General features: G+C 41.7%; 1 long non-coding RNA gene and 1 pseudogene across 1 annotated transcript; one reads left to right on the forward strand and one right to left on the reverse strand.

The window, feature by feature from the left end:
• Positions 1-788: 788 nt before the first annotated feature.
• On the forward strand, positions 789-9080 carry LOC121804248 (annotated as a pseudogene).
• Positions 3684-5721, reverse strand: LOC121805291. Its single transcript, XR_006051447.1, has 4 exons — positions 5581-5721; positions 5429-5505; positions 4413-4474; positions 3684-3963 (listed from the first exon to the last, which is right to left on the reverse strand). It is a non-coding gene; the product is annotated as an uncharacterized LOC121805291 (long non-coding RNA).
• Positions 9081-14720: the final 5640 nt, after the last annotated feature.

The raw sequence follows: 14720 nt of genomic DNA on the forward strand, positions 1-14720 counted from the left end.
TCGTGCGTCAACAAAGGCGGGCTCAGATGGCCAAGACCTTAGCCGATTGGAAGACGCCAACTGACCCCGATGAGAAGAGTTTTCTTCACGCAATGCTCGTGAGCATGCGAGCCGATTTGAATGCCGCCACGGCATGGTTGGGGGCGACGGCGACGGAGGCGACGAGGAGTGAGACAGAGGCGGGTTTTTTTTAATTAATGTATTTTTTTAATTAATATATTTTTTTTTAATTAATGTACTTTTTAATTTTAATAATATAATTGAATTTTCCCGTATCTGTGTCATAAATTTAATTTCGTATTTTGTGTGATTGTTAATTATTTATTTTATATAATTTTGAGTGATGTGGCTAGGCTATTGTTGGGCTATTTGCTTATTTTGACGATGCGGCAGGAGAATTTTTAGTGCTGATGATATGACAGTAGGAGTTTGTGGCTAGGCTAGGCTATGAAGGTGCTATTCTCATTTTGGATGCTCTTACATAGTTACATTTACATATTTTAAATTGAATTGCATAGTAGTGCTATATATATGCATGATATTAATTACTAACATTAAAATAAATTAAGGTTAAGGTGAATCATTAAATAACCTCACCAGGTGTTCAACGCTAACTTTGCATGCACACAATAGTATGTCCACGTATACACGACATTCAAAAAATTAAATTAAGTTGACAAGTCAAAATTAAACACCACCTTCAAATATTTGCGGGATTTCACTTGTAAAATCTGCAAATTTTCCTGCTCTCAACTGCACCCTGATCAGTCTGCAAATTCTCCGCTGAAATGTCAATTCCTCCCAATTCCATTCCCTCTCCGCAAAACGACGTCGTAAACGGAATGGCGGATTATTCGGGCCGGCCCGCCAAACGGTCCCACTCGGGCTTCTGGCGCTCTGCTTCCTACATCATGGGTAAGTACCACCTTCATTGATAGTAATTGTTGTCTACTCTCTCTCTCTCTCTCTCATCTCATTGGCTTGTGATGAGAAAAAATTTGGATGTGGAGTTGCAGGGGCGGGGACGGCGGAGAGGTTTGCATATTTCGGGGTGGGTACGAATCTGATATCGTATCTTACCGGGGAGCTAGGGCAGTCCACGGCAGCGGCGGCGGCCAGCATTAATTTTTGGGCCGGCGCCGGTTTACTGCTCCCACTTTTGGGTGCTTTGGCGGCGGAGTCGTTTCTGTGCCGCTATCCCACCGTCGTCTTTTCTTCACTTCTCTATATATTGGTCACTACTCTATCCCTTTCTTCGTCTAATTCTTAATAATTGTGGAATAATATTTGAGATTCAATCTATTATGTCGACATGCATTGTAATTATGGAGCAATTTAGTCTAATGTTTGAGATAATCCATGCAATCCATCTTTTTTAATCTTGAATTAGAGAAGATGATTTTTCTTTATTCGGTTTGATGATAGGGGTTTTGCACAAAAATATATGATGATGCGATGATTTTATATAGCAACAATTTTTTTTTATTATCGTGGGGTTTAAGTGTTGAAATTATGACACGCGTTAGTTTGTTGTCCATATTTAAAATATATGAAGTACTAAAAATAAACTAATTTATATACACACATTTAGGATTGAAATCTCACTAGATGCAATGGTTTTGTTTTGCGAAGTCTAAATCCTGTGGTTTTTGTTGTGTTAATTGACCAGGCACTTGGATTGTTGACAACATCGGCTTTTGTTGATGAACAAGGGTCACCTAGTGAGCTTGACATTGGGTTCTTTTTGTGTCACTATACCTAATCGCCCTCGGACAAGGGGCGTACAAGCCTTGCATCACGGCATTTGGAGCCGATCAATTTGATGAACAAGATCCTCTCGAGCTAAGAAGTCGAAGCTCCCTCTTCAATTGGTGGTATTTTGGTCTTAGTGCAGGTCCACTAGTACCACTATTCGCCTTAAACTATGTTCAAGATAACATTAGTTGGGTGATTGGATTTGGAATCCCTTGCGTTTCTCAAGTGATCGAACTCATAGTTTTCCTTCTGGGGAGGAAGTCCTATCAGTACAACATCAAGAGAAACGAGAAAAGTGCATCGAATTAGGGAGTTGTGTCTCCTACCATTGATGCTTATTGATAAGTGTCAGGTTTGTGCAGGTGTCGTGTCAAGCTAAGGATGGATCCTACTGATCAGGATGGAAACCCCAGCTAAGCCTGAACCTAGCTATCAAAGAAATTCCTCAACCCACTTCTACTGATTAGTATAGTGGTGGTAAGGGTCGAATCCCACAGAGGTGAATGCGCTTTGGAAATTGTGGTGATATTCTGGAAGGGTTGGTTAGCTACCACGCTTTGGGTTGAGATCCTATCTAGGCGGGAATTTAAGGTGGTTCTACTGACTAGGAGGGGTGAAAGATGATCGACATGTAGTTGTGTACGTGAGAGTGGGGGACAAGGTGTTTCAGGGACATGTGGAAAGTACGGGGTTACTATAAAAGGCTAAACGGAATATCAGAGAATAAGTGGTAGTTAGGTGACTAGGCTGACAGATCTGTAGAGTACCAGCAGAAAAAGTAGAGAAAAGTAAATGACAAAAGCAAAAATTGGTCCCAAATTTGGATGTGGACATTGTCTTCTCCAACGAGTATGAACACAAATCAAACAACTCAGATTCCATGAACGAGAATTTCATGTTAACAAACTCCACAAAAACAGATCTACAATCTAAACTCCAAATCTAAAGATTAACTATCGGAACTGAAATTAAGCTTACTGGGTGACATGCAAGGTGGCAGAAATCACGTAAACTAGGCTTTCACACTTAACCATTTCAGATCTAAAATCTAACAGCTATCTAAACTCATGAACTCAGATCTATCAATTCGGAAATGAAAACATGCTCGCAACACTTGAAAATTACCGTAACAACTAGATCTAAGCTATCTAGGCAGAAAGAAACATAATCAAACAGGAACTGATGCACAAAAACGACTTCATATCATAAAAACGTTTGGATCACAACTAAGACTTCAAAGTAAGCAAATATTGAAAATGTAACCGATCCAACGTAAGAAAACAAAGTGCGATTAACTAAGAAAGCAAATAAAGATTATTTTGCCACTCCGGGCGATGAAACTGCTAACACTACGAAACACGCTGACTGGAATGAGAGAATGCGGAACTCCGACGAACTGATGAAACTCTCAGGTGACCATGGCTGTGGCGAGGAACGAGAATATGAAAGACTAAGCTGAAGGACTGATCTGCCGAGAGAGAACTACTCTAACTAAGAGTGTTTTTTCCTAAAAGTTTCTTATGATCGATGATCCTTTCTCTCTCCAAGTGGCTTCCTTTTATAGGGAGGCTTGCCCTTGATTTTTAGGGTAGACTCTCTTCGCAAAATGACCCTTTTGCCCTTACTTGTGGCTGATCTTCTCAACAATCCTTTTTCTCCATCTCGAGCCTTTTTGGCATGCATCCTGATCAGTATTGCACCCTTCTGTTGCTCATTTCACCTGAGTTATCCGATACCTTTCCTTCTGACTAGAACACTTTCCCTGCACATTTTAGCAACTGTTTTGCAGATATATTCCAATTATGCACATCATACTGACCAGTAACCAAGGCCTTGTCACGCCCGCATTTTCTAAGGATAGAAAATACGGTTGATCGCGACTAGGGGATGATTAAAGAAGCGGGGAAGAAAGGGGAAAAACATACACATTTGACCAAAAATTTAATAATTGGATTAACTTTGAAAACGTCATAATATTATCCTAACAATAATACGAACTCTAAGTAAATAAAGAATGGACAATAAACAATTTTCAAACGAGTTAGACTTTGCACGAATAAACAATTCTAAAGAAAAGTACTCTTAGCGGAAGCGTTCAAGACACGGAAAATGCCGAGTATGAAGACACGACAAATCCAACAATTATTAATCATGACAAAACAATCCATGAACTCTGCTCAACATCCTCCACGTCCATCGCCGCTCAATCTGCACATTAAGAAAAACAATATGCAGGGCTGAGTACTTGATGCACTCAGTGAACACATGCCAAAACAAAGCCATAATCAAGTGACCTCGGGGGTTTTAATTAAAAGAACCCAAGTACACAAAAACATATATTTCACAAGTTCGGTTGGCCAACCATTTTCCATCCACATTCACCATCACCATATCTGAACATACATGACAAGGAACGTGGCCACGAACCAAGTCACTAGACTGGCCAACTCCAAAGAGATAGCACACGATCTACGGGGTGTACACTAGTCCGAGCAGGGTTTGCGGCCCTACTGGGACCCGAATTCGATTAAACATACATGGCATAGCCACTTCAGATAGGTTCATTCAAAAACAAAACCTGGCAAGACAGACACTTTCCACCTCCTTTCACATAAAAAGTATTTAGGACATAGTCCTTATTTAAAAAGAAAGCCCACCTCAAATGCTTAACTCCCCAATCACTTTCTGTTCCAACCGCGACAACGTGCACAAGTTCACCCTTTTTGAAATATCATGATATGCAAAATTAGACTTTGCAAAATAATAAATTTAACAATGCATGCATCCTACGTGTGTGCTCACAATATCCTTTGTCATTTCCTAGGAAAAAACATAGTTCTTTAACTTGAAACTCGGACCATAATCAATTCAGGAATTAATTAATTAATTGAGCAAAAACAATTAAAACTCGACTCAACAACAAGTATTTCCACTTTAGCACTAAAATCTTCTCACTGCTGACCTAATTCAAATAATTGAATTAGTCAATGTTTAACTAGAAGTCAAGCATTAAACAATACTAAAATCAATTAGAGGCCCAACTTATGAAATTAAAAAGGCCCAATACATAAATGAGACTAGAGATAAAGAAAAAGAAAAGGTCAAAAATTTTAAAAGCCTATACTACACTCCCTTTGCCGACAACTCACTAAGGAAATAAAGAAGAAAAAAAAAAGCTAACTTAATATACTCCCTCAACACCACTTACATGTACAAAAGGAGGAAGAAATAAAAAAAATACTCCCAGCCATCACTGTATCTCTCTCCATCTGGAATCCTTTTTTGCTCTTCCTCTCTCTCTCTATCTCCTACTGCCTTTCTTCAACAATTCATCAAAACATCAAGCTCGCTCTCAAAATTACTTCACCGAAGCACCAATTTCGTACCCCGGTCATCTCTCTCTCTCTCTTCCCCAAATTTTAAACCTTTTATTTCAATTTTTTTCTAATATGTTCGATTCTAATATTTTTGGGCAGAAAAGGGAATTTTGGTAATTGGGATTGCAGAGAAACACAAAAGTCACCCTCTAAGCATTAAAGGTCGAAGCTTTAGGAAGAAGCATCATTTAATAGTTTCAAGAATTCCAAAAAGGATTTATTCCCGAGTGTGATTATGTGAAGCTAAATCATGGAATGAGATGCAGAGGATTCAGAAAAAAAAATAGTGGATATACCTTCACGGAAGAAGCAGAACATGCAGAAGAGAAGGTATTGAAAAAGATCACAACTCTCTGGGTTTCTCCTCCACACTCTGATTTCAAAAATTTTGATTATGGAATCTAACAATATGCAGATTTTTGAACTCAATGGGAGAAGAAGAAATTACCTTCAATGAAGGGAAGAAAAGCTGCAGGAACGGCGGTTTGTTGAGATTGTGGGAGGAGATGTATAAAGGGAGTTAATAGAGAGTATTTGGTTGGAGATTTTTAAGGAGAGAAGGAGATATGGAGAAAACCGTATAGTAATGGGATTGGGAGATATTTATTTGACTAAAATTTGACTGCAAGAGGAGTACAATAATTAATAAATATTTTGGGCTTCTCCAAATTTGGTTAACTAAAAAGAAATAAGAGGCTAGAACAATAGAGATAAAATGATAGGCCCAAATATTTGATTTAGAGTATTAATTAAATTGTGGTATTTTATTTTTTTAGTACTTGGTGTTATTCCAAGTACTCGTACGAATGCCCAAAATTTTCCCATCGACGACTCTCACGTCAATCTCGTCGACAACTTACACCAAACAATTAATCAACAATAAATCAAGCATTCACAACCAATCGAAACAAACACGGTATTTTATTCAAGGTCTATCACTCACTCATTCTCAAAACAAAAATCTTAACTTAAAAAGATAGAAATAAAAGCGGGTATTACAGGCCTAGAATATGACTTATCACTTATAGCGACGAAGAAGATCAAGTGGGGCTCAAATCGATCCCTCATCTTAAGTAAGACATTTTATCTCTTTGTTATATTTTGTATGTATATATGTTGAACAACATAAATTTATCGATTTCATCTTAAGATCAATTGGTGATAAAGTGCGTCTTGGAGTGGTTAAACCTTTTCTAGTCGGTTGGGTTTTTGCTTAATTGAGTTGGACTAGCCCCTTCCACCACCAAAGTTGAAGTACATACATATTATTGGGTCAATTATTTTTCTTTGATTTGGCCTGGAGATATACTATTTTTTTCCTAAACATGTTGTTAGAGGTGCCCACGGTTCCGGAACCGCCGGTTCCGGTTTTGGAAATTGTCGAACCGAAATTGAACCGCGAGGGTGTTTTGCGGTTACGGTTTCGATTCCAAAACCGTCGGTTTTGGTTTCGGTTCCAAACCGGCGGTTTTTATGATTTTTCACGGTTCCGAACCGTTGGTTTTTTGCGATTCCGGCTTGGTTTTACGGTTTTTCGGCGGTATTTCGCGGTTCCGGCACGGTGTCGGTTCAAAAAATTTTAACCCAAACTGAACCACAGTTCAAAAATCGACGGTTTCAATTTGGGTAAATTCTCACGGTTTTGGTTCGTAACCGTAACCGGCGGTTACGGTTTCGGTTTTAACCGCCGGTTTGGTAAACCTTGGGCAGGTCTATATGTTGTGTTGACACATTTAAAGTTTAGTCTAGTCTAGCCTAGATATGGCGATTCGCCTGATACCATAATATAAATATGTAGGGTGTCCTCTTGCTTCGGCTCAAATACAATGTTGGGTTAATAAAAGTGATTCGCCCGATACCATAATATAAATATGTAGGGTGTCCTCTTGCTTCGGCTCAAATACAATGTTGGGTTAATAAAAGTTATCTCCACAGTCGGATTCACTTCGATGCCATGATATAAATCCATGGAGTTATCTTCCACAGTCGAATTGTACTTATGTGACATGTGTCATTAGGGCTGATAATTCGGTCATCGGTTAGTCGTTTCGGTTCTCGGTTATATTCGGTTCCAAATTCTGCATGTCTTGATCGGTTCTCGGTTAGACCGAGAACCGATCGGTTTAACCGATTATTAAATTAAAGAACCGATTAAACACTAAAACCACAATGCAGCGCAAGTGGTGGCCAAGGTGGGAATTTTTCGTGTGCGACATCCAAGGATCAATACCTGTAAACTACATAATTTTTTTTAATTCGGTTTCGGTTCGGTTAACCGGAACCAAACCGACCCTATTCGGTTAGGAACCGAACCGAACCGAGGCCAATTCGGTTTCGGTTCCAGTGCTTCAGTCTCGGTTAGGCTTGGGCTCGGTTAGCCGTGTTTTTGGTTCGGTTCTAACCGAACCGACTGAATTACCTTCCCTACGTGTCATGATATAAATCTATGGGAACCATCTTAAATCTATTGGTGATAATTGGAGTAACTCATCTAGTTCTTTGTTTACATTGATGTTGGCCTTATACTTATTTCATTTGCCAACAATGAAAGGGACTAACTTTCATTTTCTCATATGAATTTTATTAATTCTCACTTTCTCATGATCATGTTCTACCAAGTCTCTTAACAAGCCTTTGTTAATTTCCGGAAAAATGGAAGAGGCAAAGAGATGCTATCCCTAATTCCATTATGGGCGGCATCCTTGCCATTTGCCATTGCCATATCTCAATCTGCCACTCTATTCACTAAGCAAGGCATCACGATGGACCGGTCCATTACTCCAAGCGTTGACCTACCGGCCGCCTCACTTCAATACATAATCGGCCTCATAGGATTGCAAGAGCTTTTCTATGATCGTGTGCCTTGTAGCTTGAAATCGGTTGGTCACTCAATATTTCTAAGTATAATGGGGATGGGCCAGATTTTGAGTAGTTTACTTATATGCTTGATTGAGGAGATGATGCGAGCATTATTAGTTAGATAACTTAGGATTTGCATATCTTTGTTTTCTTGTTCATTAAGTTATTATTAGCATTATAAATAAGAGTTATTGTAATCATTTGAGAAATGAATCAAGGATATCAATATTATCGTTCATTCTCTTCTCCAAAGTGAGAAACCCGTCTTGCTCGACGGGCACTTGCCCACGACAGACATTTATCGATCGCCGATCAACCAGATAGGGGGTTTATCCTATCAAATTGGTGCTTTCATCGCGATCTCACCTTCCAACATGCCGATCGAATCACAGCTATGTCGGTGCCCGACGGAAATCCACCGCGCACAGCAACTAGCCACACCGATCGAATCATAGCTACGTCGCTGCCCGACGGGAATCCACCCGTGCACAGCAACTAGTTATGCCTTCCCACCATCTCGAACAGAAGTTGCGCCGCTGCCCGACGGAAGATGTTCCGCGCAAGCACCAGATTTGGTTTCTGATGTTTTCGACTCTCTTCATTGTGTCACAATTCCCACCTTGAGGACAAGATGGATTTCAACCGTGGGGAGTTGATACGAGCATTATTAGTTAGATAAATTAGGATTTGCATATCTTTATTTTCTTGTTCATTAAATTATTATTAGCATTATAAATAGGAGTTATTGTAATCATTTGAGAAAGGAATCAAGAATATCAATATTATCGTTCATTCTCTTCTCAAAAGCGAGAAACCCGTCTTCCTCGACGGGCACTTACCCGCGACAGACATTTATCGATCGCCGATCTACGGACGCCGATCAACCCGATAGGGGGTTTATCCTATCAGGAGATTAGTAGTAAAAATGGTGGAAATGGGTGGTTCTCGGATAATACGAATCGAGCTCACTTAGATTACTTTTATTGGTTGCTTGCTAGCCTTAATGCAATAGGTTTTGTAGCATTCTTGTACTTTGCAAAGTCTTACAAAAATAGATCTGAGCTTGTTGTTATCATTGTAAATTATTAGCTAGATAGGGTGTATTATCAACCAATGATATGCATATATATGTGATTTTCATACATTTATGTTCAAATAGTATCCTGATTTTTTTTATCGGAAGTCGAAATGCGACAAATAATTATATTTGACTCTCTATGTTGATGCATTTGTTCATGTATAGATGTTCAAAATTGCGTATCCCAATTTTTGTATTGATTGTGACCTAAAATGGGAGCTGGCAGCAAATTATCAGCGACATTTTCGAGGACTTCGAATAACTTTCAAGCACTCTCACAAATTTGCCAATTCATAATTTTGAACGATGGAAAATAACTTAATTTTTTTATTGGCACAAGCATTTTTTTAGTTTTAATGATGGAACTTGAAGTCATAATCTTTTTGATAAATCGTTTTTATATAAATGATAGGCATTAAAATATTTATACATAATTAATTAACAAGAGTAGAAAAAAATTAAAGAAAAAGGCAAAATGTTTTAGGGACGAGTGTGCATTCATATACAAATGAAAAATAATGTACAAATGAATGTATGTAATCTATGGTGGGGTGGGTGGCATTTCATCATTTTCTCAAAGTGATAACATTGCAAAGCCTAAAGTAGCCCCTTAATTATCGCCATATTCAACTCCCTTTTCTTCAACAGGTGTCTCTTGATTTTATTAAAGCTTAATTATGTACTATATTAATGATGATATTACAAATTAAAATTCAACGGTGTGTACTTGATATAGTGTCGAATCGATTGTAAAACGTGGCATAGCGAATAAGATAATTGAGAGTTTAAAAATCATTAGTATCAGTCTTTTTTTTTACAATTAATAGTAAAGTGAACATTTAACAATTGGTATCGTTCCATCGTGACATCAATGTAAAACGAAAATATATCACCATTGAATAGTACAACATTTTTTGCTACCAATATGATCTTTTTTCTATTATATTGCTTTTTGAAAAGAACATAGAAACCCTTTCGACAATCGACCCAATTCGAAGAAACAAATAGAGTCACTCAAAATTGATTAAAGTTGAAATAAATAACAATATTCACATATATTTAGTGACAAATAAAATAATTCCTCATTGAGATCTTGATCAATTAAAAATAAATTGATTGTTGATGGATCCGCGAATTTCTGATGTTAGTAAATGCTGGTAGAGAACAAAGACTACGACACAAAGAATTTACGTGGTTCGATTTACTGAAGTAAATCTACGTCCACGGGAAGAAGGGAGGGCAAGATTGTATTGCTTGATCTGGGATTACAGCTTACAACACAGACTTGCTATATGATATTTTATCTCTAGAGAGCTTAACCTTTTTCTATCTGATCTAAGTTCTATTTATACATTGAACTAAGATCGTGGCTTGCATCACCACTAATGATGGTTGTGGATGTCGTGGAGGTCATGGCCTAAGATCGTGGATGTAGCGTAGGTCATGGCCTACGATCGTGGCCTGAGTTGACACCACGTGGTAGTGGGTGTGTTGGAAGTTGTGGAAATCCTGTATGGGTCCACTAACTCCTTGTTCGGTCGAATGCTGAGACCGAACTGCTTTGGTTGCCGATCTGAGAGTAGAGCTTGATGCCGACCTGAGAGCAGAGCTTGATTGGTTGGCTTTTACCGAGCTGTAGGCTGAGGCCGAACTCTTTGGTAATGCCGAACTCATACTCTTCCTTGGGCTTTGGGCTGATGGGCCGTCATTGCTGTTGGGCTTGTTTAGTACGCACCCCATCACTACCCCCCCCGAAGGGCGAAGTGAATCACTTCGGCAAAGTGAGTCACTTCGGCATTCTGGATAAAGGCAAGGGGGAGGCTGATGTCAGGGGACGTGCCTTGCATTAAATGCGACAGTAAAATCCGGCCGTTGAATCCTGAAAAGGTGGGATTCGAAACGGTGCTACGATTTTGAAATCTTCGCCGAATCTGATAAATACCTCCTTTCTTCATCATTGAAGCACTTTTGCGACTGCTTCTTCTGCACTCTCTCTTTTTTGCGAAAATTCTCTCTCCGCTTTCAAGAATTTCTTCAGACTTTCTTCACCTTCAAAAAGTAAGAAAAATGTCTTCTTCTTCTTCTTCGGAGTCGGGTAGCGGTAGGAGAGGCGGTAAGGGGTCTTCTGGCCGGAAAGAGTCCGGGGAGAAGACCGTAGAGTATTTCCATAGTATTTTGAGTAAGGATACTGTGATATCCCTACCCGAAAAATACTTTTTTCCTGGGGGGAAGGCGGTGGTACCTGACGGTGATCATAGGGCTGACTCCCCGCCGGAGGGTTACGCCACCGTGTACGAGGCCTGCTTAGAATGCGGGCTTCGTTTCCCTCTCCCTTCTGCCTTTATAGATTTACTAGATTTTTTTCAGCTTCCTTTAGGCCAGGTGACTCCGAACTCTTGGAGGCACTTGTCGGCCTTCGCTGCCGAACTCCGTAAGTTAGGGAGGGATTTGTCTTTGAAGGCGATCCTTAAATTCTTTCAATTTAAGAGGAAGGGGTCTTGGTTTTACTTGATCCCTGTACAGCCCTTTAGGGCCTTTTGTAAAACGAAGTGGCCGAAGTGGCAAAACCGCTTCTTCTACTATGATAGGACCGCGGCTCCTAGTTTTCCCTGGAGAGGGCCGAAGTCCGTTATCCGTCATCCTCGGCCTGAACCGTTGGACGAGCTCGATGGCGAGCTCAACAAGATTCCCATAGTTAGGAAACAATACACGGAGTCTGAGCTCGTCAAGGGCGACGTCGTGTTCGACATCTCGTCTTCGGACGAAGAGGCCGAGGGTGAGGATTTCTCTTTATCTTTATGCTCTACTGCTTTAACGAAGAAAATCTGACTTTGTTGTTTTTTTTTTTTTTTTTTTTTTTTACAGTGAACTTGCTGAATAAGGCTATCCGAAAGTCCTCCGAGCTTGTGGAGCCGGAGAGGCAGAGAGTCCCTCGCTCGGCGTCTGAAGCCGAGAAGAATCCGAAGAGGCAAAGAACCTCTTCTTCGGATCCGAAAGAGCCGGAGCCGTGTTCGGCTAAAGGGAAGGGGAAATTTCATGAGTCCCCAAGAGTGCCGGGGAAAGACCTGGTCATCTCCGAGGTGGTTGCAGACATCCCGGAACACGTCCCTGAGCCTTTTCAATGGCCGACGAATTTTGTGGAGGTAAGCTTTCTGACTTGGCTTCTTTTCCACATTTTTTGATGGCCATTCTGTTGAGTTTTTTCCTTGTTCATCTTCAGAGAGCCAAGCTCGTCTCCGTGGAGCTCTCCAAAGCATCCCACGACTACGAGGAGATGCAGAAGAAGTTGCATCTTGCTCGTAGTCTGGCCGAACAGGCTGAGGCCAAATTTGAGAGGGCCCGAGCTGCTAGGATCTCGGCTCAGGATGAAGCCCGGTCAGCCAAAAACCAGCTCATCATCCTGCAAGAGCAGACGAAGCACCGGGAGGCTCAGAAGGAGGCTGCCGCCGTGGCTGCCCAGGGGGAGGCTCTCCGTGTTTACACGGAGAAACTCTTTTTGAGCAGCCAGTTCTCGGCCTTTGTCGGTAGTCTGGTAAGGCTAATTACCGATAAGGGCGAGCAGGGGGCCGACGTCGTGCTGCCTCTGTACAGCCGAGAGATAGCAGCTCGGCTTCAGAATCTGCCGCTCCTTGAGGAGCTCGCTTCATCCTCGGTCCTGCTTTCTGCAGACCGAGTCCGGAGTTGTCGAGCTGATCGGGACGAGAACCTGGAGGCTATCTTTGCCTCCGTGGGACCCGTTTCACCTGCTTCGACTTACAACGGAGAGGGTGAGGCCGAGCCGCTGGAGCAGGAGGCCGAAGTCGAGCGGGCCGGGCATCCGGAGAAGGAAGCCGATCAGGAGGCGGAGGCGAGGCCGGCAGGATGCGAGGCCGAGGCTGAGGTAGCTCAGGAGAAAGAAGCTGAACCAGACCGAGGAGCCGGAGACGAAGCTGGCGGAGTATGATTTCGTCTCCCTTCTCTTAGTCTAGTTTCTTCCTTGTAAAATGGCCTTGAAGCCCTCATAGTGTAAAAAATTTTCCTTGTGAATGAAAAATTCTCTACACTTGTCTTCGTATAGCTTTTCGTACTCGCCTTTATTCCTGTTGTATTTTACTATCTGCTCGGTACAGCTGCCGAACTAATATAGCTGCTTTGTACTCAAGGAGATGGAGATACTTCACTGGAAACGGCTGTACTCTTCGGCTTTAGACGAAGCTGAGAAAAGAGCTATAGCCGATCAGACGAAGAATGACGAGCTTCTGGCTCGTTTAGTGAAGCTGGAGGCCGATAATAAGGACTTAGAGTCCGATAAGAAGGATCTGGAGGCCGAGCTGAATACGACCATTGCTGAGAGGACTGCGTACGAGGATTACATCCGTGTGCGCGGGGGAGTGACCATATCAGATGTTCAGAGTCGAGTTGACGAACTGTGGGAGGAATATCATGTACTCCGGAGGAACAATGCGCTGGAGAGCTCGGCTTGCCAACAAGTTGTGAAATCATTACGGCGCTGGGCTTCTCGGTACGACATCATTCTTTCCCGGCGTCCCTCAATCGAGAGATTCCTTAGGCATTTCCCGCCAACAGATGCTCGCACTCCAGATCAAGCCTCTGGTTCCCTTGTTCAAAATCCTACTCCAAGTCAACAACGAACTCCGGAACAGCCGGAAACGTCAAGACGAGAACGGGCTCAGGAGCAACCGGAATCGTCAAGACAGGGACGGACTGAAATTCGCCGAGGAGTTGTGACTATGAGCGAGCAAGATCAGCAGATGCTTATTGCAGAGACTCTTCATCGCCGAGGGGTTAGAGCTTCTGGGGCTCGCGGAAGAGGTGTTGGGTCGAGGATAACATCTCGTCGACCTGCTTATTCTTCATCTGCTCGGAACAACCGAACTCGGCTTCCAGAGGATTTTGCAGATAGGTGGCTTAACTTTAGCAACCGAGGATAGTAGAATAGTCCTTTGTAATGGCGTAATGCCTTCTCGTAGGGGAGCTGAATTGTCAGCCGAACGAGATTTAATAAATGAAATTTTTTCCTTTCGCTTTTATCACTGCTTACTTACAGTTCTGCGAAACAATTTCATCGTGCTCGTCATCGGTCTTATGAAGTGAGCTTCTTTGATCGGACTCGTATTTGGACTTTGAAGTAAGCTTCTTTGACCGGACTCGTCTTTGATCTTATGAAGGAAACTTCTTTGACCGGACTTGGTTTGTGTTCTAATTTGGCGATTTTTGTCGCCGGGATCGAACTTTCCCTTGTCCTAATTCGGCGAGTTTTATCGCGTGGATCGGACTTTCCCAGTTAACCGAAGTGGTCTTATGCAGTAAACCTCTTTGACTAGACATGGTCGTCCCCGGTCTTATGAGGTAAACTTCTTTGACCGAACTTGGTCGTCCTAATTCGGCGAGGTTTATCGCGTGGATCGGACTTTCCCTTATTGCAGTTCGTTTCAGACGAAGTGCTTATTTCTTAAGCCGAATTGTGGTCTTGTATCTTCCTGAGAAGCTTGGACTCACAGTCGTTGGCTTGTTGCAGTTCGTTTCAGACGGACTGCTTGTTAAGCTGAATTGTGGTCTTGTATCCTCCTTAGAAGCTTGGACTCACAATAGTCTTTAATAATCGATCTAAAAAGGGGATCAGTCTTTAAAGAACGATATACCTTGGTACC

The sequence above is a fragment of the Salvia splendens genome, chromosome 5 (genome assembly GCF_004379255.2).
Source record: "Salvia splendens isolate huo1 chromosome 5, SspV2, whole genome shotgun sequence".
NCBI lineage: Eukaryota > Viridiplantae > Streptophyta > Magnoliopsida > Lamiales > Lamiaceae > Salvia > Salvia splendens.